The sequence below is a fragment of the Mobula hypostoma genome, chromosome 4 (assembly GCF_963921235.1).
Source record: "Mobula hypostoma chromosome 4, sMobHyp1.1, whole genome shotgun sequence".
NCBI lineage: Eukaryota > Metazoa > Chordata > Chondrichthyes > Myliobatiformes > Myliobatidae > Mobula > Mobula hypostoma.
In genome coordinates this window covers 95,999,487-96,022,760 of record NC_086100.1, presented here as the reverse complement: position 1 = coordinate 96,022,760, position 23,274 = coordinate 95,999,487, and the positions used below count along the sequence as shown (strand labels likewise).

Genomic DNA, 23,274 nt, shown 5'->3' with positions numbered 1-23,274 from the left:
TCTTCTGGTTAGGAGGTCGAGATCCAATTGCAGGGCAGGCAATCTCCTTGTCTTCTCTCCAAGGGAAACAGACCCAGCCTATTGAAGTTATCCTTATCTCTGAGATACCCCAGTCCAGGCAACATTCTCCTTATGATTTTGCCCTTTATCATTTACCTGCTCTTCATTTTTTGGTGGCTTTTACAATTTATTCTGCATTCTTGTTGTTTTATCTTATTCTCCCTCAATGCACTGTGCCATTGTGTGATCTGTATGAACAGTATGCCAGACAAGATTTTCACAGTATCTGGATACATGTGACAATATGAAGCCAATACATCCTGGTCATTCTGTGTCCCTCTGTGCACCCTCTGCAGAAGAATCATGTCCTTGTTGCAGCAGAGTGCCCAGAATTGTGCATAGATTTCCAAGAATGGGGTAACCAGTATTTTATAAAGTTGTATCACATCCATGCATTTTATTGTTGGTTTATTATTGTCACATGTACCAAGACACAGTGAAAAGCTTTTGTTCTGTATACCATCCAGATAGATCATACTGTACATACAGCACATATAGAGAGGTAGTTAAATAAAAAAACAGATTGCACAGTTAGAGAAAATGCAGAGATGACAGTGGGGTAGATTGGGAGGTGAAGGAAGAGTAGGAGTGGGAGGGGTAGCTGATCCTCCTGCAGCAGACATCCCAAGGTACAGTTGTTCTGAGCTTAGTCCCTGGGCTGGAGAGTGAACCGCTACACTCCAGTTGTGAGAGTGCTGATGCAGAAGCCCCAGACTCTGTCAGGTGGGGCAGAAGGGTCAGCTGGGACCCCATCCGCCTGGCCTCAGTGTGCTCCTATCAGACAGACTCAGTGCTGAGGATCTCCCTGGTCATTTGCTCTTATGGTCATAAGCCTGAGATTCTCAGTGGGATGAAGGTCCCTACTAACTTATCCCGCTCCTTGACAGGACAGTAAAAAAAGAACTGGACAACAGATATGGAAAGGAGAATGTTGGAAGTAAAATCCACCCTCCCCCCACCCCCCGCCCCATCTTCATGGGACCCATGCTGCCCACAAGCATCTGAAGAAAAGAACAATTGAAGATAGAGCAGTCTGTCCCAGCACTGAGGTTAAAGTCCACTGCGCCAGAACATGCTCGCCCTCCTGCAGGTGTGGGAACAAAACCACCAACAGCCATTCAGAGGGCTAGAGCAATGCAGTCAGGGAACATGTAGCCAGTGGGAAAGGGAGGGAGTGCAGACAGGGTGGGAAAGGGAAGGAGTGCAGACGGTGCGACACAGATGGGGAGCATTGAGCATGGCTAAGATAGAGATCGTGAAGCATATAGATTTGTGCTACTACTTCCATTGGGTTTGTACACAGAGGCCCTCTGTTCCTCAGTACTCTCTGTATCTAATGTGTCATCAGAAACAGGAGGAGGAGGTGGCTGATCTGACCATTGACTCATCTTCACTTACCTCCATTTTCCTTATAACCTTTAATTCCCCTACTGTGCAAAAATCTATCCAACCTTATCTTAAATATATTTACTGAGGTAGCCACTGCTTCATTTGTTAGAGTTCACCGCTCTTTCGGAAAAGCAGTTCCTCTTTATCACTGTCCTAAATTTACTCCCTCGAATCTTCAGGCTATGTTCCCTAGTTCTAGTCTTGCCTGCCAGTGGAGACAGCTTTCCTGCCCCTATCTTATCTATCCCTTTCATAATTTTATATGTTTCTATAAGATGTTCTCTCATTCTGAATTCCAGTGGGTACAGTCCCAAGCAACTCAATCTTTCCTCGTGGTCTACCATACCCGCCCCCCAGCCCCCCCACCAAATCTCTGGAATCAACCAGTATATCCTTCCTCAAGTAAGGAGACCAGAACTGCACACCAGGTGTGGCCTCATCTGTACCCTATACAGTTGCAGCATAATCTTCCTGCTCTTAAATTCAATCTCTCCAGCAATGAAGACCAACATTCTATTTGCCTTCTTGATAGCTTGCTGCACCTGCAAACCAGCCTTTTGTGATTCATGCTCAAGTACTCCCAAATCCCTCTGCACAGCAGCATGCTGCAAATTTTTACCATTTATTTAATAATCTGATCTTCCATTTTCCCTTCCAAAGTGATGACCTCACATTTACCAACATTGTATACCATCAACACACACAAAAAAAGCTGGTGAACGCAACAGGCCAGGCAGCATCTCTAGGAAGAGGTACAGTCGACATTTCGGGCCAAGACCCTTCGTCAGGACTAACTGAAGGAAGAGATAGTAAGAGATTTGAAAGTGGGAGGGGGAGATCGGAAATGATAGGTAAGGACAGGAAGGGGAGGGATGAAACTAAGAGCTGGAAAGTTGATTGGCAAAAGGGATACAAGGCTGGAGAAGGGAGAGGATCATGGAATGGGAGGCCTAGGGAGAAAGAAAGGGGGAGGGGGGAAGCCCAGAGGATGGGCAAGGAGTTATAGTGAGAGGGACAGAGAGAGAAGAAATAAAATTAATAATAAATAAATAAGGAATGGGGTACGAAGGGGAGGTGGGGCATTAGGTGGGGAGATTTAGCAGACTCTGGAGTGGTGGTGCACTGTTCTACTGTGCAGTGACACCTGCACAAATATGACCTTCATGGAAGAGTCATCAAAAGAAAATCTTTCCTGCATCCTCACCACAAAATTCAGCATCAGAAGTTTGCAAAGGAACATCTAAACAAGCCTCAAACATGAGGAAATCCGCAGATGCTGGAAATTCAAGCAACACACACAAAATGCTGGTGGAACACAGCAGGCCAGGCAGCATCTATAGGAAGAAGTACAGTCAACGTTTCGGGCCGAGACGCTTCATCAGGATGAATTGAAGGAAGAGATAGTAAGAGATTTGAAAGGGGGAGGGGGAGATCCGAAATGATAGGAGAAGACAGGAGGGCGAGGGATGAAGCTAAGAGCTGGAAAGTTGATTGGCAAAAGGGATACAAGGCTGGAGAAGGGAGAGGATCATGGAATGGGAAGCCTAGGGAGAAAGAAAGGGGGAGGGGAGCACCAGAGGAAGATGGAGAGCAGGCAAGGCGTTATTGTGAGAGGGACAGAGAGAGGAAAAAAAAGGGGGAAAATAATAAATAAATAATAAGGGATGGGGTAACAAGGGGAGGAGGGGAATTAACAGAAGTTTGAGAAGTCAATGTTCATGCCATCAGGTCAGAGGCTACCCAGACGGAATATAAGGTGGTGTTCCTCTAACCTGAGTGTGGTTCATCTTTACAGTAGAGGAGGCCGTGGATAGACATATCAGAATTGGAAAGGGACGTGGAATTAAAATGTGTTGCCACTGGGAGTACCATCTGCCAGGCCCTTGCCCACTCACCTAACTTATCTATATATCTCTGCATACTCTCTCTATCCTCTGCACAATTTGCTTTTCCACTCAATTTATTGTCATCAGCAAACTTAGATACACTACACTTGGTCCTCTCTTCCAGGTCGTTAATGTACAGTAGTATGCAAAAGTTTGGGCACCCCTAGTCAAAATTTCTGTTACTGTGAATAGTTAAGTAAGTAGAAGATGAACTGATCTCCAAAAGTCATAAAGTTAAAGATGAAACATTCTTTACAACATTTTAAGCAAGATTAGTGTATTATTTTTGTTTTGTACAATTTTAGAGTGAAAAAACGAAAGGAGCACCTTGCAAAAAGTTTGGGCACCCCAAGAGATTTGAGCTGTCAGATAACTTTTACCAAGGTCTCAGACCTTAATTAGCTTGTAGGGCTGTGGCTTGTTCACAGTCATCGTTAGGAAAGGCCAGGTGATGCAAATTTCAAAGCTTTATAAATACCCTGACTCCTCAAATCTTGTCCCAACAATCAGCAGCCATGGGCTCCTCTAAGCTGCTGCCTAGCACTCTGAAAATTAAAATAAATGATGCCTACAAAGCAGGAGAAGGCTATAAGAAGATAGCAAAGCGTTTTCAGGTAGCAGTTTCTCAGTTCGTAATGTAATTAAGAAATGGCAGTTAACAGGAACGGTGGAGGTCAAGTTGAGGTCTGGAAGACCAAGAAAACTTTCCGAGAGAACTGCTCGTAGGATTGCTAGAAAGGCAAATCAAAGCCCCCATTTGACTGCAAAAGACCTTCAGGAAGATTTAGCAGACTCTGGAGTGGTGGTGCACTGTTCTACTGTGCAGTGACACCTGCACAAATATGACCTTCATGGAAGAGTCATCAAAAGAAAATCTTTCCTGCATCCTCACCACAAAATTCAGCATCAGAAGTTTGCAAAGGAACATCTAAACAAGCCTCAAACATGAGGAAATCCGCAGATGCTGGAAATTCAAACAACACACACAAAATGCTGGTGGAACACAGCAGGCCAGGCAGCATCTATAGGAAGAAGTACAGTCAACGTTTCGGGCCGAGACGCTTCATCAGGATGAACTGAAGGAAGAGATAGTAAGAGATTTGAAAGGGGGAGGGGGAGATCCGAAATGATAGGAGAAGACAGGAGGGCGAGGGATGAAGCTAAGAGCTGGAAAGTTGATTGGCAAAAGGGATACAAGGCTGGAGAAGGGAGAGGATCATGGAATGGGAAGCCTAGGGAGAAAGAAAGGGGGAGGGGAGCACCAGAGGAAGATGGAGAGCAGGCAAGGAGTTATTGTGAGAGGGACAGAGAGAGGAAAAAAGGGGGGAAAATAATAAATAAATAATAAGGGATGGGGTAACAAGGGGAGGAGGGGCATTAACAGAAGTTTGAGAAGTCAATGTTCATGCCATCAGGTCAGAGGCTACCCAGACGGAATATAAAGTGGTGTTCCTCCAACCTGAGTGTGGTTCATCTTTACAGTAGAGGAGGCCGTAGATAGACATATCAGAATGGGAATGGAACGTGGAATTAAAATTTGTGACCACTGGGAGATTCTGCTTTCTTTGTCGGACAGAGCATAGGCGTTCAGCGAAATGGTCTCCCAGCCTGAGTCGGGTCTTGCCAATACATAGAAGGCCACACCGGACACAATACATCACTCCAGCCGACTCACAGGTGAAGTGTCGCCTCACCTGGAAGGACTGTCTGGGGCCCTGAATGGTGGTGAGGGAGGGAGTGTAAGGGCATGTGTGGCACTTATTCCACTTACAAGGATAAGTACCAGGAGGGAGATTGGTGGGAAGGGATGGGGGGGGAACCAATGGACAAGGGAGTCACGTAGGGAGTGATCCCTGCGGAAAGCAGAAAGAGGGGGGAGGGAAAGATGTACTTGGTGGTGGGATCCCGTTGGAGGTGGCAGAAGTTACGGAGAATTATATGTTAGACCCGGAGGCTGGTGGGGTGGTAGGTGAGGACAAGGGAAACCGTAGCCCTAATGGGGTGGCGGGAGGATGGGGTGAGAGCAGATGTGCCTGAAATGGGAGAGATGCGTTTGAGAGCAGAGTTGATGGTGGAGGAAGGGAAGCCCCTTTCTTTAAAAAAGGAAGACATCTCCTTCATCCTGGAATGAAAAGGTTGGAGGAACAACGCCTTATATTCCGTCTGGGTAGCCTCCAACCTGATGGCATGAACACTGACTTCTCTAACTTCGGTTAATACCCCTCCTCCCCTTCCTAACCCCTTCCTCCCCCTCCCTTTTTTCTCTCTCTCTCCCTCTCACAATAACTCCTTGCCTGCTCTCCACCTTCCTCTGGTGCTCCCCTCCCCCTTTCTCTCTCCCTAGGCCTCCCATTCCATGATCCTCTCCCTTCTCCAGCCTTGTATCCCTTTTGCCAATCAACTTTCCAGCTCTTAGCTTCATCCATCCTCCTCCTGTCTTCTCCTATCATTTTGGATCTCCCCCTCCCACGTCCAAATCTCTTACTATCTCTTCTTTCAGTTGGTCCTGACGAAGGGTCTCGCCCGAAACATCGACTGTACTTCTTCCTATAGATGCTGCCTGGCCTGCTGTGTTCCACCAGCATTTTGTGTGTGTTATCTAAACAAGCCTGATGCATTTTGGAAATGAGTCCTGTGGACTGATGAAGTTAAAATAGAACTTTTTGGCCGCAATGAGCAAAGGTATGTTTGGAGAAAAAAGGGTGCAGAATTTCATGAAAAGAACCCCTCTCCAACTGTTAAGCACGGGGGTGGATCGATCATGCTTTGGGCTCGTGTTGCAGCCAGTGGCATGGGAACATTTCACTGGTAGAGGGAAGAATGAATTCAATTAAATACCAGCAAATTCTGGAAGCAAACATCACACCGTATGTAAAAAAGCTGAAGATGAAAAGAGGATGGCTTCTACAACAGGATAATAATCCTAAACACACCTCAAAATCCACAATGGACTACCTCAAGAGGAGCAAGCTGTAGGTTTTGCCATGGCCCTCACAGTCCCCCAACCTAAACATCATTGAAAATCTGTGGATAGACCTCAAAAGAGCAGTGCATGCAAGATGGTCCAAGAATTTCACAGAACTAGAAGCCTTTTGCAAGGAAGAATGGGCGAAAATCCCCCAAACAAGAATTGGAAGACTCCTAGCTGGCTACAGAAAGTGTTTACAAGCTGTGATACTTGCCAAAGGCGGGTGTTACTAAGTACCGACCATGCAGGGTGCCCAAACCTTTGCTTCAGGCCCTTTTCCTTTTTCGTTATTTTGAAACTGTAAAAGATAGAAATAAAAAAGTAATCTTGCTTAAAATATTAAAGAAATGTGTCATCTTTAACTTTATGCCTTTTTGGAAATCGGGTCATCTTTTACTCGCTTAGCTATTCACAATAACAGAAATTTTGACCAGGGGTGCCCAAACTTTTGCATACCACTGTGTATCGTGATCAGTTGCGGGATCTGCACCGACCCCTGCGGCACATTGCTCACTACTGACTGCCAACCAGAGAAACATCCATGTATCCCAACTCTCTGCTTTCTATTGGTTAACCAATCCTCTATTCATGCTAATGCATCATCCAACTCTATGCATCCTTTCTTATGGATGTCTTTTATGTGGCACCTTATCGAACACCTTCTAAAAATCCAAGTAAGTAATGTCCATCTATTCCCCTCTATCCACTGTGCTTGTTATATCCTCAAAGAACACCAGTAAGTTTGTCAAACAGGACCTGCCCTTGCTGAATACATGCAAGATAGATCTATTTCTTTCCAGATGCCTTGCTATTTCTTCTTTACTGATGGCTTCAAGCATTTTCCCAACTACATATGTTAAACTAACTGGCCTATAGTTACCTGCCTTTTGTCTACCTCCTTTTTTGAACAGTGGCGTGACATTCACCTTCTTCCAATCCGCTGGGACTTGCCCAGAGTCCAGAGAATTTTGGTAAATTACCACCAAATCCTCCAATATAACCTCTGCTATTTCTTTCAGTTTGCTCAGCACCACCTCTGTAGTGATAGCTATTGTATCAAGGTCCTCACCTCCCATCACATCCATATCTTCTCCCTTCGGCATGTTAGATGTGTCCTCCACCATGAATACCGCCACAAATAGTCATTCAAAGCCTCGGCCATTTCCTCATTACCCAATATCAATTCTCCCTTCTCGTCCTCCAATGGACTTGCGTTCCCTTTAGCCACTCTTTTCCGCTTTATATAATTATAAAAACTTTTCTATCCATTTTAATGTTTTGTGCTAGTTTATTTTCATCTATCTTCCCTTTATTGCTCGTTTAGTAGTTCTTTATTGCTTTTCAAAGTTTTTCCAGTCTTCCAGTTTGCCATTACTTTTGGAGACTGTATGCATAAGCTTTTAGTTGATGCCTTCCTTTACTTGCTCAGTTATCCAAGGCTGGCTCTCCCCACCCTTACTGTCCTTGCTTTTAACTGGAATATACTTTTGTTGAGCACTGTGAAAAATCTCTGAAAATCTTCTACTGTTCCTCAACCGTCCCACCGTATAGCCTGTGTTCCCATTCTATCCTATCCAACTCCTCCCTCATCCTGTTGTGGATTCCCTTGTTTAGGCATAATACACTGGTTTTAGATCAAACTATTGCATCCTCCATTTGTATGAGAAACACAGTCATGCTGTGATCACTCTTTCGAAGAGGATGCCTAACTACAGGATCACTAATTTTACCTGTCTCATTGCACGGGACCAGATCCAGGATAGCACGTTCCCTTGTAGGTTCAGTAAAATGCTGTTCAAGAAAGCCATTACATATCCATTCTATGAAGTCCTTCTCAGGACTGCCTCGACCAATGTGATTCACCCAATCTATGCGCAAGTTAAAGTCCCCCATGATAACTGCTTACATTCTTACATGCCTCAGATATTTCTCAGTTTATAGCCTTTGCCTTTGTAATATTATTACTTGGTGGCATAAAGACACCTCCCACCAATGATATTTTCCCCCTTTACTATTCCTAATCTCTACCCAGATGGATTCAACATCCTGCTCCTTAGATTTCATATTGTCTCTCACTGTCGCCCAAATCTCATCCTTAATAAAGAACGCTACCCCACCTCCCTTACCTTCCTGCCTATCCTTCTGTATTACCTGATATCCTTGGATATTCAATTCCCAACCCTCTCCATTCTGCAACCACATCTCTGTAATGGCCACTAAACCATACCCCTTTATACTGATTTGTGCGACAAGTCCACTGACCTTGTTATGAATACTATGGGCATTCAGATAAAGTGCCCTTACACTCATTGTGACTTTATAATCTAATAATCTTTGTCACTTATGCACTTGACTTTTCTGCACTCCACCCTTTGTCGTTAGGTTGCATCTGGAATTTCCAGTTGGCAGACGATTTCCCTCCACACCGCTCTGACATAATGGGAAATCATGTACTCAGCAGGTTACAGCAGTGGTTTGCCTTTGCCTACTGCTGGATGAGTTTAAAGAGATCACCACCTCTTGCAGTGGATGACCAGGACATCTCTGTGCCTTGTCGTGCTCTTAGCGCTCCACAACGCCTGCTGGCTGCTTTCTTGACCATTGGACCATTAATCAATCTCCTCTGCTCCATCTGCCAGGGCCAGACTTCACACACTGGGATAGGCAGATCCCCTACCTCACTGAGGGTCAAAGACCCGCGGCTACCCTCACCTGGTTTGGCCCGTCTGCCGAAATGGTTTATCGGGGGGTGGCCGCTGTGCGTGCTACAGCTACTTGGAGCCACAGGTGAGAGCTGAGCACCAGGTGGGGACCAAAGGTGGATGAGCTGCCCTGAGAAAGGGCACGGCAGGCCCCCCCCACCAGAGGTGCTACCCCTCGCTAGACACCACATACACCCCACTCCACCCTTACTTTGCTCTTTTTAACTTCTGCTTTAACTTTATCTTTATTTACACTTTTCTCTTTTACTTTATCCACACTTCTTCAATCTGTTGAACCCAGCCCCCTGCTATTTAGTTTAAAGCCGTGGTTATGTGATTCGCCAGGATCCAGGTCCCATCACAGTTCAGGTGGAGCCCGTCCCATTGGTGCAGCTCCCTCCTTCTGCATTACTGGTGCAAGTTTCCCATGAATTCAAACCCACTTCTCCCACACCAATCCTTGAGCCACGCATTTAACTTTCTAATCTTCTTGACCCTGTGCCAATTTGCAGTTGGCTCAGGTAGTAATCCAGAGATTACCACCTGTTTGGTTCTGCTTTTTAACTTAGTCCCTAGCTGCACAAATTCCTTCAGCAGAACTTCTTTCCTCATTCCAACTATGTCATTGATGTCCATGTAGACCACGACAACTGGATCTTCCTGCATGTGTCCTATCCTGAGAACCTCCTTCACCCTGCCCAGTTTACAGCTGATTGATATGTTTCTGAGGACTAAAGCTTACCCTCCTCAGTATCTACACCACCAATTTTTGTCTCATCTGCAGACTTTCTAATATTACTTGAGTATTCACATTTATCTTGGTGTTACAGACCGCATGGGCCCCTGAAGTACACTATTAGTAACAGGCTTCTATCACTAAAGCAACTCTCCACTACCACCCTTTCGCTTCTATTACTGAGCCAATTTTAGACCCAGTTTGCCAACTTGCTTTGGATCCAATGGGATATTTAACCTTTTGGACTAGCCTTCCAGTGGGACTTTGTAATGACCTCAGCGAAGTCCCTGTAAACATCATCAACCGCATTTAAAGTCCATAATGGCAATATGGCAATCAAGACAGATAAGGTGGTGAAGAAGATGTTTGCCTTCATAGCTTGGGACTTAGAATATTGGTAACTGGTAATTGGTTTGTTATTGTAACATGTACTGTGATGCAGTGAAAATTTTTATTCTACGTGCCATCCAGGCAGATTGTTCCCATATATAGGTACATAAAGTTAGCGCAAAAGGAAAAGCAATAACTGAATGAAGAATGTAGTGTTGCCGTGGGGCGTCACGTGATGACGTAGGATTGAGACGTGTAAATCTAGCTGTCCCGTAAAAAATCAGCAAAGTACCATTTAAACAAAGTAAAGTTAATAAATACTTTCCGAAAACTACTTATAAACTTCGTAAGACTACTCTACGATATGCCTCGTAAACCGCAACAGAAGAAAAAAGGGCCTACTGCGGCGATGGAGCCTCGGATTCAGGTTGGATCTCCTTCAGAGGAGACGCATTTTATCTCTGGTGTAGAAGAACAGGGAGCAATGGCGGCCGTAGCGGTCTCTTGGAAGAAGATACCGGAATTGCGCATGCGCAGACCGTCACAACTTAAACTACAAGAACCGATGGCCACTGCAACTGAAAGTAACTCAGAGTCAGAATTGGATATCGCAGAGAATACAGATGAAGAAGAGGAGGAAGAACTGAAAGAGACTGGAAGTAAAGGAGACGATAGAGACATAAGAGAGGCTTTATTGCAATTAACGGCTGAACTAAGAAAATTAAGAACAGAGCTTAGAGATGTGAAGATGTGCTATGATAAAGCTATGAAAAGACAGGATAAAATGGATAAGAAACTTCAGAAGATGGAAAGAACAATGGAGCATATTAACGATAGAGCGGAAAAAACAGAAAATGATGTGATTGTCTGGAACACGGAAAGAAATCAACTCTTGGAGAAAGTGGACGTGTTGGAAAATTTTAGTAGACGTAATAATATTAAAATTGTTGGTCTTAAAGAAGGTATAGAGGGAGATAACCCAATAGAATTTTTTCAAAGATGGATCCCGAAAACCTTGCAAATGAAAGAGGAAGACCGATCAATTGAAATTGAGCGGGTACATAGAGCTCTAAGACCAAAACCACAAGATGACCAATATCCACGATCAATTTTTAATAAAATTCTTAAGATTTCAGGACAGAGAAAGGATTTTACAGGCGGCTGCCCAAGCTGCCAAGAAGAGAAAAGGGCTACTGATGATAGAAGGGAAGAAAATTTTTTTTCTACCCTGACATAAGGTATGAACTTTTGAAAAGAAGGAAGAAGTTTAATCCAGTGAAAAAAGCCCTATGGGATCACAGTTATCAATTTATATTGCATTATCCTGCAACCTTGAAGATTTTTTTGACTGGTGGAGAAAAAAGATTTTTTGATGATTACTGGAAAGCGGAGGAGACTGTGCGAGATTCTTTGAATATTCACTAGATACAAGAACAAACCCAGGGGAGTGAGATGGATTGAAGATGAAGACTGGATCAAGGGTTAGGCCTGTTGAATTTTTAGGCGGATGAATATATAAGTATATTATTAATTATATGAGGGAGGGGAAGAAAGGTTAAAATTTGAGGAATATTAGCTGGGAATAATAACATTAATTTTTTTCTATATATATAATATAATTTTTTGTTACGGGGGAGTTGGAAGAAACACTGACCAATCGCTATGTTATTCATGTGTGCAAGCGTGCGACCCGCACAATGGAGGGGGGTAGTGTTGTGTATCTTTTCATTCACAACATTAGTGGGGGCGTATTTTGTGTTTTCTTTTTCTGTATCTTATCTTTTTTTTCTTTTTGCCTGGATGATTGGGAGGGAAACACATAGCAACATGGTGAAGTTCAAAGAGATTCCCCAGGGAACTATGAGAGTTGAGAAGCTAAGTAATGTTTTAGATTTTAAGAGATAAATATGTAACATTTTTGAATATTTGGAGCCCTTATTTATAGCTCCGATGATGAAGATCTTGGTTCCTTGGGGGAAAGTAACAAATTTATATAAAATTTATTTTTATCCCATGGAGCATGTGCAAACCTTCCAATATTCAGGCAGTTCCTTTTTTTCTCTCTTTTTCTCTTTTTAGGTAGGAGTATATATCGGGCGGGGAGAGGGGGAGGGCAGATTTTTTTTTCTCATGTATCACTTTGATTAAAAAAAAGAATGTAGTGTTACAGTTTCAGACAAAGTACTGTGCAGGTAGACAAATAAGGTACAAGCGTCAGGATGAGATGGATTCAGAGATTGAGTTCATCTGTATTGTACACTTGTCTTATAATGGGACAGAGCTTGATGGTGTATATTCTCAATCTACTGACCAAAGAAAGTTGGGTGGGGCAGGGGAGAGATTGATTAGGTTTGGAAATGTGGAAGTTGGGATGTTATATTGCAACTTTATAAAACACTGGTTAGGACCCACTTCAAGAATTGGGTGTAGTTATTGTCACCACAATGTAGGAAGGACATAATTGCACTGGAGAAAATGCAGAGAAGATTCAACAGAATGTTGCTTGGATTGGAGGACTTTAGTTATGGGGAGAGACTGGATAGGCTGGGAATGTTTTCCCTGGAAGATAGGAGGCTGAGGAATTTTCTGAGAGTGGTATACAACATTATGAGAATCATGTACTTTGGCCAATTTATTAGGTACATCTGCTTGTTAATGCAGATATCTAATTAGCCAATTGTGGCAGCAAGTCGATGCATAAAAGCATGCAGACATGGTCAAGAGGTTCAGTTGTTCAGAACAAACATCAGAATGGGGAAGAAATGTGATCTAAGTGACTTTGACTGTGGAATGATTGTTGATACCAGACAGGGTGGTTTGAGTAGCTCAGAAACTGTAAATCTGGGATTTTCATGTACAACAACCACTAGAGTTTACAGAGAATCCTCCAAAAAAAAAAATCCAGTGAGCGACAGTTCTTTGGGCAAAAATGCCTTGTTAATGAGATAGGTTAGAGGAAATGGCCAGACAGGTTCAAGCTGACAGGAAGGTGACTATAACCAAATAAACACATGTTACAACATCTCTGAATGCCCAACATATCAAACCTTGAAGTGGTTGGGCTACAGCAGCAGCAGACTAAAAATACACACCTAGTAGCCACACTATTAGGTACAGGGGAAACCAAATAAAGAGGCCTACCTACAAAAAGCACTGCAGTTTTCCCTGGCCACTCCGAGAACACCTCTCAAACCAATGCCCTCTGCACCACTAGATCCAAACCCTGGAACTGCCTTCCAAACAATACCATGAGAGCACTTTCACAACAAAAACTCAAGTTTATTGACAAATGCACAAGTACATGCATGCATAGGTGCAAAGGAAAATGTTCTGTTAGCAGCATCTTTGCAGATACATAGCATCATAGATAGGCAGCATTTACAAGAAATACATAAATTAATCATGCTATACACAATTTTTACAAGAAAGAACACAATTAGAACAAAGAATGTGAAGTCCATTGTAGTACGAAGTGGCCACAATGTTGTTATACTTGGGTTGTGCAGGTTGGTTCAAGAACCAAATGGCTGAAGGAAAGTAGCTGTTGTTGAACTTGGTGGTGTGGGTCTTTAGGGTTCTGTACCTCCTGCACAGAGATGGTGTAGCCTGAATGTTGGGGGTCGTTGATGATGAATGATTTTTTCTGAGGCAGCATGTGGAAGGTAGGGAGGTACATGCCCAAGATGTACTGGACTGAGCCTATCCTCTAAGCAACTTCTTAAGTTCCTGTATTCAGGATGGCAGCTCATCACCTACCTTGCCAGTGAAGCGCAGATCCTGAAAAATGAATAAAAAGGTTAAATTCCCTTGGCAATGTTCCAGAGGAGAGCTGCAGATGGATGAGGTTATCGGCTGAGTGCCAGTTGTGAAAATGTGGTAATCAGCACAGTTTGTATCCCTATTGAATTTCTGGATCCTTTTGTCTCAGAAATAATTGCAATTGTTTTCCACTGTGGGGGTGAAATACTCAATTCCTTGGCATATTATAGTGAAAAACAGTGGTGTATTTGGATGGACTTCCTGATCAGTGTCTTAAGATGCCACAAACAGCAGGAAGATAAACATCGGTGCTTAGGAAAAGTCACTGTGTGAGAATTATGATGATACTGATTCCACAAATGTTAGCTGATGTGCTGAGTGTTTGTAGTTGCTCTATTTTGGCTGATTTTTTAATTGAGAAAACGACACCGTGGATGTGAACAGTGTGGGTGGACTCTATAATACCCAATTATAACTCCAGCTCTTTACAGTGCAATGGGTCATCAGCGCTTCAGATTTGCAGCTTCTCATTTCAGCAGGGTGTGTTGGCACTCTTATGTAAGTTGTGGAGAACGATGCAAGTATTTGTGTCTCATTTAATCTGCAGTTCAGCAGCTGCGTAACAGAGCTGCCTTCCTAAACCAATTCAGGAATGCAAGAAGTTGCTGAGGTTAGTAGGTTCAGTAGGTACCTCCCTACCATTGACATGCTGCCTCAAAAAAATAACATCCATCATCAGCGACTCCCCAGCATTCCCAGAGGCACACACTGAGACAGACACCAAGTGCTGCTGGAAAGTCATGAACTCAGTGAAAGGCAGACCTGGCCTTCCAGCACAGTGAGATGTCTGCGGATGGCACCTTCCAGGAGTGTTGAGGGATGCACTGAAACTCGATGCAAAGGCTGTGTGTGGGAAGGACCACACCGTATGCTACCTGACGTGTTGGGACTGTGTCAGGTTGGGGAAACCTCTCAGACAATGAAAGGATGCCATTGGGTCATATGTGATATTGGTGCTAAGGTTTTAATAAAAAATTGACACCACAGAATTATTCGACTATAAACGTAAACATTTTGTGGTTTATTTTTTGTATATTGTTTATTATGAATATTTTTGAAATAAAAGCAAGTCTGGGCTGTAGAGCAGGAATACTGAGAGCCTGGAGCCACATTAGTGGCTTCTGGCCTGAGAATGGTGCTGTTATTGAGGGATCTGAGCAGCAGAGGGTTCTGTTACATTGCTGACTCTCTATACAGATACTCAGTGGGAGGCTGCTTTGAAAGTTGACTCTGATGTAGCCGAGGAAATTTTTTTCAGAAAGTTTAGGCCTAAGTGATTTTGGCAAGATGCCTAAAGATCAGGCACAACTCCAAAAGTAAAGCACTGAGTCACATTCAGTCCGTACCAACCATCGACCACCCAGTTACACTAATCCCACTTTATGTTCACAACATTCCCACCAACTCTCCGCAGAGTCTACATATACCCACACACTAGGGGTAAATTAGAGCCGCCAATGAACCCAGACACCTGTAGGAGGTGGGAGGAAACCAGAGCACTTGGACAAAACCCACAGTGAGAATGTGCATACCCCGCACAGTCAGCATCAGAGGACAGCGTTGAACCTGCTTTTGGTTGGGGATGTAACTGGAGATGTGAGGCTGTGACTGAGTTGTGTGTTTCATGTAACAAAGGAATTGGATTTGGTAATAATGTTTTGTAACAGCTGCATGTCTGTTGATGTGGAGAATGGAACCAAGTAGCATTGATAAAGCTGGGTTAGGACTGAGGAAGAAACTCCTTGTGCCAAAAATGTTATGATGTTGGGAAGCACAACGGAAACATTTAGTAAATAGCTGAACGAAAGGGTAATGATATGTGGGTAGGGACATGGGACTGGGATTATCGCATAGGCAGAGTCGTCAAGTTGTACTGCACAGAAACAGGCCTTTGGCCCTCTACGTGCTTTGTGCCCATCGACACTAGACCCACTTACACCATTAGGTCTGTAGTATTCTCACCCTGGGCAATACAAGTGCTGGTCCGGATGCTCCTTAAATGTTGTGAGAGTTTCTGCCTCAAACTCGCCCTTGGGCAGTGTGTTCCAGATTCATAAGATCCTCTCTAAACATCCTACCCCTCTTTTTAAATCTCAGCCTTCTTGTCTTAGACACCCACATCAAGGGAAAATAGATTTTTAATATTTACCCAATCTATCTCCCTTAGCATGCTATTTACCCCTATCAGATCACCTTTCAGTCTATCCAGTCTCTCCTTTTAACTGAAAGATTCCATCCCAGGCAACATCCTGGTGACTCTCCCTCACACCCTCTCCACAGAACTTGAATTAAGTTTAATTGTCATTCAAATCGTACATGGATACAACCGAAGGAGACAGTGTTCCTCTGGGGCCAAGGTGTAAAACATACATGCACATTCAAAATAACAAGAAAGGGGGGAAAAAAAAGAACACACTGCAGTCACATAAGAAAACATTTTTAGTCCAAGACCCTGAGCAACAAGTCCCACAAATTGGTGGCTCCCGGCAGTCCACACTGTGGCCTGTAATTCCACACTCCTGTGTCAATCAGAACTGCACATAAGATTTCAGATGTGACCTAACCAATATTTTGTAAAGAGGGGTTGAGCAGGTTGGGACTCTACACTGGAGAACAGGAGAATGAGGGATGATCTTGCCAAGGTATGTAAAATCACAAGGGATGTAGATGGAGTAAATGTGCACCATCTATTTGCCAGGGTTGGGGAAACAAGAACTAGAGGGCATGGATTTAAAGTGAGTGGGGTGAACTTTAATAAGAACCTGAAGGGTAATCTTTTCACCCAGAGGGTGGTCAGAATATGGAATGATCTGACAGAGAAAATGGTTGAAGCGGGTATGTCAACAACAATTTTACAGGTACATGGATAGGGGGAAGTGTTAGAGGGAAATGGGCTAAAAGTGGGCAAATAGGACTAGCTGATGAGAATATTGGCAAGCATAGGCCAAGTGGGCTGAAGGGCCTTTTGCTGTGCTGTCCATCTCTATGACTGTGGAGAAGATGTTTTCTCTGGTGGGACAGTCTAAAACTGGGGAGTCACCATTTAACATTTCAGGTTCCTCCATTTGAGACAGAAGAGACATTTTTGCCTCTTTGAAAGTTATAAATCTTTTCAAAGCAGAGTTGAGAGAGAGATTGATGGTGTGTGCTTGGTGGCATAGGTTACCGGGGTAGGTGGGAATGTGTTTAGATTATAGTTAGATCAGTTAAGATCATATTAACTGAAGAAGTAGGATGGTGGTTTCCTCCTAGTTCCTGGATAGACTAATCTAGCTAGGTGTTTGGCCCCGTATTTATCAACCAAAATAAAGACCAGTTTTCAATAACAACTACTCTAGGTAGTGGCAGTTTTGGGAGAAACAGAAAGTTAATGTGCAATGATTTTGTTGTCTTGAGCAGAGGGATAGGGGCCGAAATCTTGAGGTGAAGCACCCAACCTATGGGGCCGAGGTTTCACTCTCCAGTTTATCTTTGGGAATCAGTACCTCCATTTTTATCGGGTACTCAAGACCCTGTTGGATGTTGGCAATGTAGTATACTGCAAGTCCAGTTCACTGGTTCATTGACCAATGACGGGAAAGCTGTGTTGCCTTGATTGAGGAAAGGACTAGGCCCAAGCCATGAGCTCACCTGTTGCTGTTGCCCAGCAGAAGAGATGCAGAGGTGGAAAGGAAAAGCCTCTGTAGGCCATATTGGAATCTGTACTGGGCTGGAACCCGGACCCTCCTGTTCATGCTGCCCTCTGGTGTTCATTCGGTAGAAAAACAAGCTGGACCAGGACTATAGTCATACCACTCAGGAACTTGGGTTATATTATTTTTTTCTTTCTTTGTGACTATGTTTTTCTGAAATCATAGCCATATGTCCTATGCACTGTTGATAATGTGTGTTGCACTTTGGCCCCCGAGGAACACTATTTTGTTTGGCTATATTCATGTATGCCTGAATGATAATTAAGCTTGAACTTGTTGACAAGAGGAAGTCACTTCAACAGATCTCATAACTTCCTGATTAGACTACATATACAATAACAAAATGTGATAATGGGCCATGACTATGGGTAATCAACAAAGATTGAGGCTTGAGAAAATGTAGTTTTCTGTCAGAAATGCTCACACCCACTTACTGAGAGAACCTGGCCCCTGCAGATAAAGCTGTTCTTAACATTCCAGCTGAATGAGCTCAGAGGTCACCCTGTCTACACAGATAGGGTCTCTTGGTTATCCGCCAAACTTGTCACAAGTCCTCACATCACATCAATAGCAGATTCTGCTTCAGCAGGGTGAAGGGGTTAAAAATGAACACTCTGCCAAAGAGTCTCAGCCCGAAACTTCGACTACTTTTTCCCATAGATGCTGCCTGGCCTGCTGAGTTCCTGCAGCATTTGTGTGTGTTGCACCATTCAGGAATCTACTTTCACATCCAGTAAAACTCCTATGATCCAGGACAAGCAGGGAATTTGCACCAGCAGATTTTACGGACTATTGGATGTTATTCAAAAACAATTTTAACTCACTTTTTTAGATATTGAATGGTAGTATAATAAATTTCCCAGTGAACCCAATAATAGCCCCAGAACTAGGTCACAGTAATGGAGGAAAGTGAAGCCTAACCTGTTGAGTTAGTTGCCAAACTACCGGGAATTCAGGAATGGATGGATGATCAGAGTTGTACTGCATCTGTCTGTGGTGATCATACCACTGATAGCTGGATGTCCATGAGAATGTTTGCCTGTACTTTTGATCTGGTGAGTTTGCAAAGTCTGATCCTCTCAGATTTATTTTGGCAGGTTCTCTTTTCTGTTCCTCGGAGCTGAGTGACATTCCTGCCAGCCTCCTACTCCCAGATCGTGTCATCTCAGCTGGGACAGCCAGTCGACATCTTCATCGAGTTCACATGCTCCAAAGGAATTACGATCTCCAGCAGAAATCTCTGACTAATTCTCCTACTCCCGAGACAAGAAGAGAAGATTTGTATTCGTTTAATGCCTTTTGTGTTGCTCGGATGTTCTGGAGGGATTCACCACCAGTAAAGCAGTGCTGTAGTTTAGGAAATTAACAGGTGATCTGCACGCAAGGCAGGGCCCCCATTAACCTGATCTTCATGACAATGCTGGATGAGGCTACATATTGGCCTGAACCTCAGGGGGTAGGTCCTACGTTCCTGGATCTTTGGGAATTGACACAGTCTCATGTTAACATCTCATCATAAGTGCAATGCCTAAAACATCTGTAGTTCCAGGGGTACAGGATCATAGTCATACAGCACAGAAACCAGCCCTTCCATCTACATCTCCATTCTGACTTTTTGCCTGCTCAGATGAATCTCATTTACTTACATTTTACTGTGTAGAACTTGCCAATGTTCTTAGAGATTTCATCAATAAAGTAGGACTTCCAAAAGGTGTAGTATCTGAGTTGGACTTCTCTCTGAGAATGAATGGCTTCCTGATCTAACATCTCATTTTGTCCGACAGCTATGATATTCAAACTGTATCTTTTACTGGTCAGGTCCTTGACCTGTCCGGTGACGGGGCTGACACTAGGGAGTTCTTGACCTGTCCATTGACGGGGCTGACACTGGGGAGTTCTTGACCTGTCCGGTGATGGGGCTGACACTGGAGAGTCCTTGATCTGTCCGGTGATGGGGCGGACACTGGAGAGCCCTTGATCTGTCCGGTGATGGGGCGGACACTGGGGAGTTCTTGACCTGTCCGGTGATGGGGCCGACACTGGGAAGTCCCTGACCTGTCCGGTGATGGGGCTGACGCTGGGAAGGCCCTGACCTGTCCGGTGATGGGGCTGACGCTGGGAAGGCCCTGACCTGTCCGGTGATGGGGCTGACGCTGGGAAGGCCCTGATCTCTCCGGTGACGGCGCTGACACTGGGAAGGCCCTGACCTGTCCAGTTCGGTGATGGGGCTGGGGTTGAGGAGCTTGCTTCTCGAGCAACTGACTCCCCTTTCCGAAGTGTATATCACCATCTGAAGCGGAATTTGTGCTGAACTTAAGGGCTGGTGTTAGACATTTTTCACCCAGTTCGTAATGCTCATATTCATAGAAACATAGAAATCTACAGCATGTTACAGGCCCTTCAGCCCACAATGTTGTGCCGACCATGTAACCTACTCTAGAAACTGCCTAGAATTCCCCTACCACATAGCCCTCTATTTTTCTAAGCTCCATGTACCTATCTAAGAGTCTCTTAAGAGACCCTATTGTATCTGCATTTACCACTGTCCACACACTCACCACTCTCTGTGTGAAAAACTTACAAAAACTTAACCCTGACATTCCCTCCATACCTACTTCCAAGCTCCTTAAAACTATGCCCCCTCATGATAGCCATTTCAGCCCTGGGAAAAAGCCTCTGACTATCCACACGATCAATGCCTCTCATCATCTTATACACCTCTATCAGGTCACCTCTCATCCTCCATCGCTCCAAGGAGAAAAGGCCACGTTCACTCAACCTATTCTCATAAGGCATGCTCCCCAATCCAGGCAACATCCTTGTAAATCTCCTTTGCACTCTCTCTCTTATAGTATCCACATCCTTCCTGTAGTGAAGTGACCAGAACTGAACACAGTACTCCAAGTGGTGTCTAACTTAGGTTTTATATAGCCGTAACATTACATCATGGCTCTTAAACTCAATCCCACATTTGATAAAGGTCAACACACCATACATCTTCTTAACAACACTGTCAGCCTGTGCAGCAGCTTTTGGTGTCCTATGGACACAGGCCCCTAGATCTCACTGATCCTCCACACTGCTAAGAGTTTTACCATTAATACTATATTCTGTCTTCAAATTTGACCTACCAAAATGAACACCTTCACACTTATCGGGTTTGAACTCCATCCGCCACTTCTCAGACCAATTCTACTTCCTATCAATGTTCCGCTGTAACCTCTGGCAACCCTTCAGACTATCCACAACACCCCTAACTTTTGTGTCATCAGCAAACTTACTAAACCACCCTTCCACTTCCTCATTGAGCTCGTTTATAAAAATCACAAAGAGGACGGGTCCCAGAACAGATCCACTGGTCACCTTTATGCAGAATACAAATCACCTACAACCACCCTTTGCCTTCTGTGGGCAAGCCAATTCTGGATCCACAAAGCAAGGTCTCCTTGGATCCCATGCCTTCATTCTTTCTGAATGAGCCTCACATGGGGAATCTTATCCAATGCCTTACTGAAATCCATATACAGTACATCCATTGCTCTACCTTTATCAATGTGTTTTGTTACCTCTCAAAGAATTCACTTAGGCTTGAAAAGCACAACCTGCCCTTGACAAAGCCATGCTGACTATCCCTAATCTGATTATGTCTCCAAATGCTCATAAATCCTGCCTCTCAGGATCTTTTCCAACAACTTGTCCACCAAAGTAAGACTCACTGGTCTAAAATTTCCTGGGTTATATCTACTGTCTTTCATAAACAAGGGAACAACATTTGCAACCTTCCAATCCTCTGGTACTTCTCCTGTCCCTATTGATAAAGCAAAGATAATCGCCAGAGGCTCAGCAATCTCCTCCCTCACTTCTCAACTGTTTGTCTTTCTCAGTGTGCAGTCAACCACAGGACTGAACATCCAATTCTCCAACTCCAGATAACTCCCTCCTGTCTGTATCTGATCTGGCCATTTTTGTCTGTTATCCCTCCATTCTTTCTTTCAATTGTACAGTGTGGTACCAGCCTGGTAAACCAGATTATGCAATATAACAAAAACTTTACAAGTTTAACAACACATTGTACAGATAGAGTTTCACAGCCACATTTTTTCACCCTATTAGAACTCCCTCTGTTCTCCCACCTTCTCTGCTGCCTAGACAAAGTGGTTTCTCTCTTTCTCAGTTCTGACCTGAAACATTCAAGATTTCTCTCCCCACAGATGCTGTCTGACCTGCCACGTGTTTCCATCATTTTCACTTTTTAACTAGACGTCCAGCATCTGCAGATTATTTTAAAAAATTTTTCACATGACTCCTGTTCCTTCAATGAATAAAAATAATTCCAGTTGAAAGGTCTTTGAAGCAGAGGCTGTATTCAGTTCACGGTAAGTCAACTGGTTTGTAATCAGATTAAAAGGATTAAAAGAGGAGAGAATATGACAGGGACTGGGACACACTGACTTCACAGAGGCCTTCAGACCATCGATCAGATGGCCCTGCTCTCCAGGTGAGTTGGGACAGTGGGAGAGAGAACCTGGAGCAGGAGCAGGCGATTCCTCTGCAGGACACAGGAATCCACAAATCTGAAGTGATGGGCCTAGCTGAGTGGAAGGAGCCTGGCGACAAGTTTCAACCTCAGGGAGCAGGTATGCTGCTTTGCTTAAACTTTGAATTACCCTCAGCAAAATCCCTCCAGATGCAGTTCATGTCTGAGGAATTCTTAATGTAAGCGGAACTAATCTGCATGAGAATGTTTCCTTGTCTGATGGCGTTCAACTCTTTAATTTGTTCACAGTCAGATTTTCTGGGTGTAATATGGGATTAGTATGGTTGGTTCAGATTATATAAAAGAAAACAAAGGGATTGAATTCATAGAGTGGATTCCACTGCTTTAGGGAGTCCCAAAGCATTTTACAGACAATTAAGTGTTTTGTTGATGTGGTCATGGTTGTAATGTGGAACAGGTATGTCGATGGTGTGTGTAATGGCTGGCTGTATGGAAGCGGTGTCTGCAAAGAGCAATGCTCAACTGTACACGAGTGGCTACTAATATTTTCCAAGATTAGTGTCAGATACAATTAAGTACAGCAGTTTAGAAGCAACTAATGTAGCGGTGTGGATGTTTTAACAGAGAACTGCTCAGTGTTGCCAGTCCCTTCCACTGACTCAACACATCTCACACCCACAGTGCATGTATCATGAACAGTCAGACAGATCTGCTTACGGACCCCACCCCTCCTCACAGCCACACAGTCACACACCAATACACACACTGACATACACATGCATGCACAACACACAGATACATATTTGTGCACCTGCATCTATACATACTCAGGCCTACACCTGTGCGCGCACACACACTGACGTGTACAAGATGTGCATGTGCGTGCACACATCCACGCATGTACATGCAAATGCATACACAAACAGACGTACACATGTGTACACATATGAAAACAAGCATGCAAGGATGTATGTAGACACATGAATGCACTCGTATGCACACACATTCACATGCTCAATCTCTCCCTCTCCCTCTCTCCCACCACCTCTATCCTCTATAGCTTTGCTCCCTGTTCTGCAGAATCTTTCATGTTTATGATTTGCCAGTGCCTCTTTCCCTGACCCCTTCCTGGTTTTAAGCTCAACCTACTTACAACAACTGAACCTCTTGACCATGTTTGCAAGCTTTTATGCA

General features: G+C 44.0%; 1 protein-coding gene across 5 annotated transcripts in view; it reads left to right on the top strand.

Annotated features, from left to right (window-relative positions):
• henmt1 (HEN methyltransferase 1) overlaps positions 1–19,314 on the top strand; it is a 46,789-nt gene extending 27,475 nt beyond the window's left edge. For all 5 annotated transcript variants that reach the window (XM_063046197.1, XM_063046196.1, XM_063046198.1 and 2 more), the window contains one exon: positions 18,680–19,314. The gene's annotated coding sequence lies outside the window, so the exon portion shown is untranslated. The remainder of the gene's footprint in view (positions 1–18,679) is intronic.
• The last annotated feature ends 3,960 nt before the right edge of the window (positions 19,315–23,274 follow it).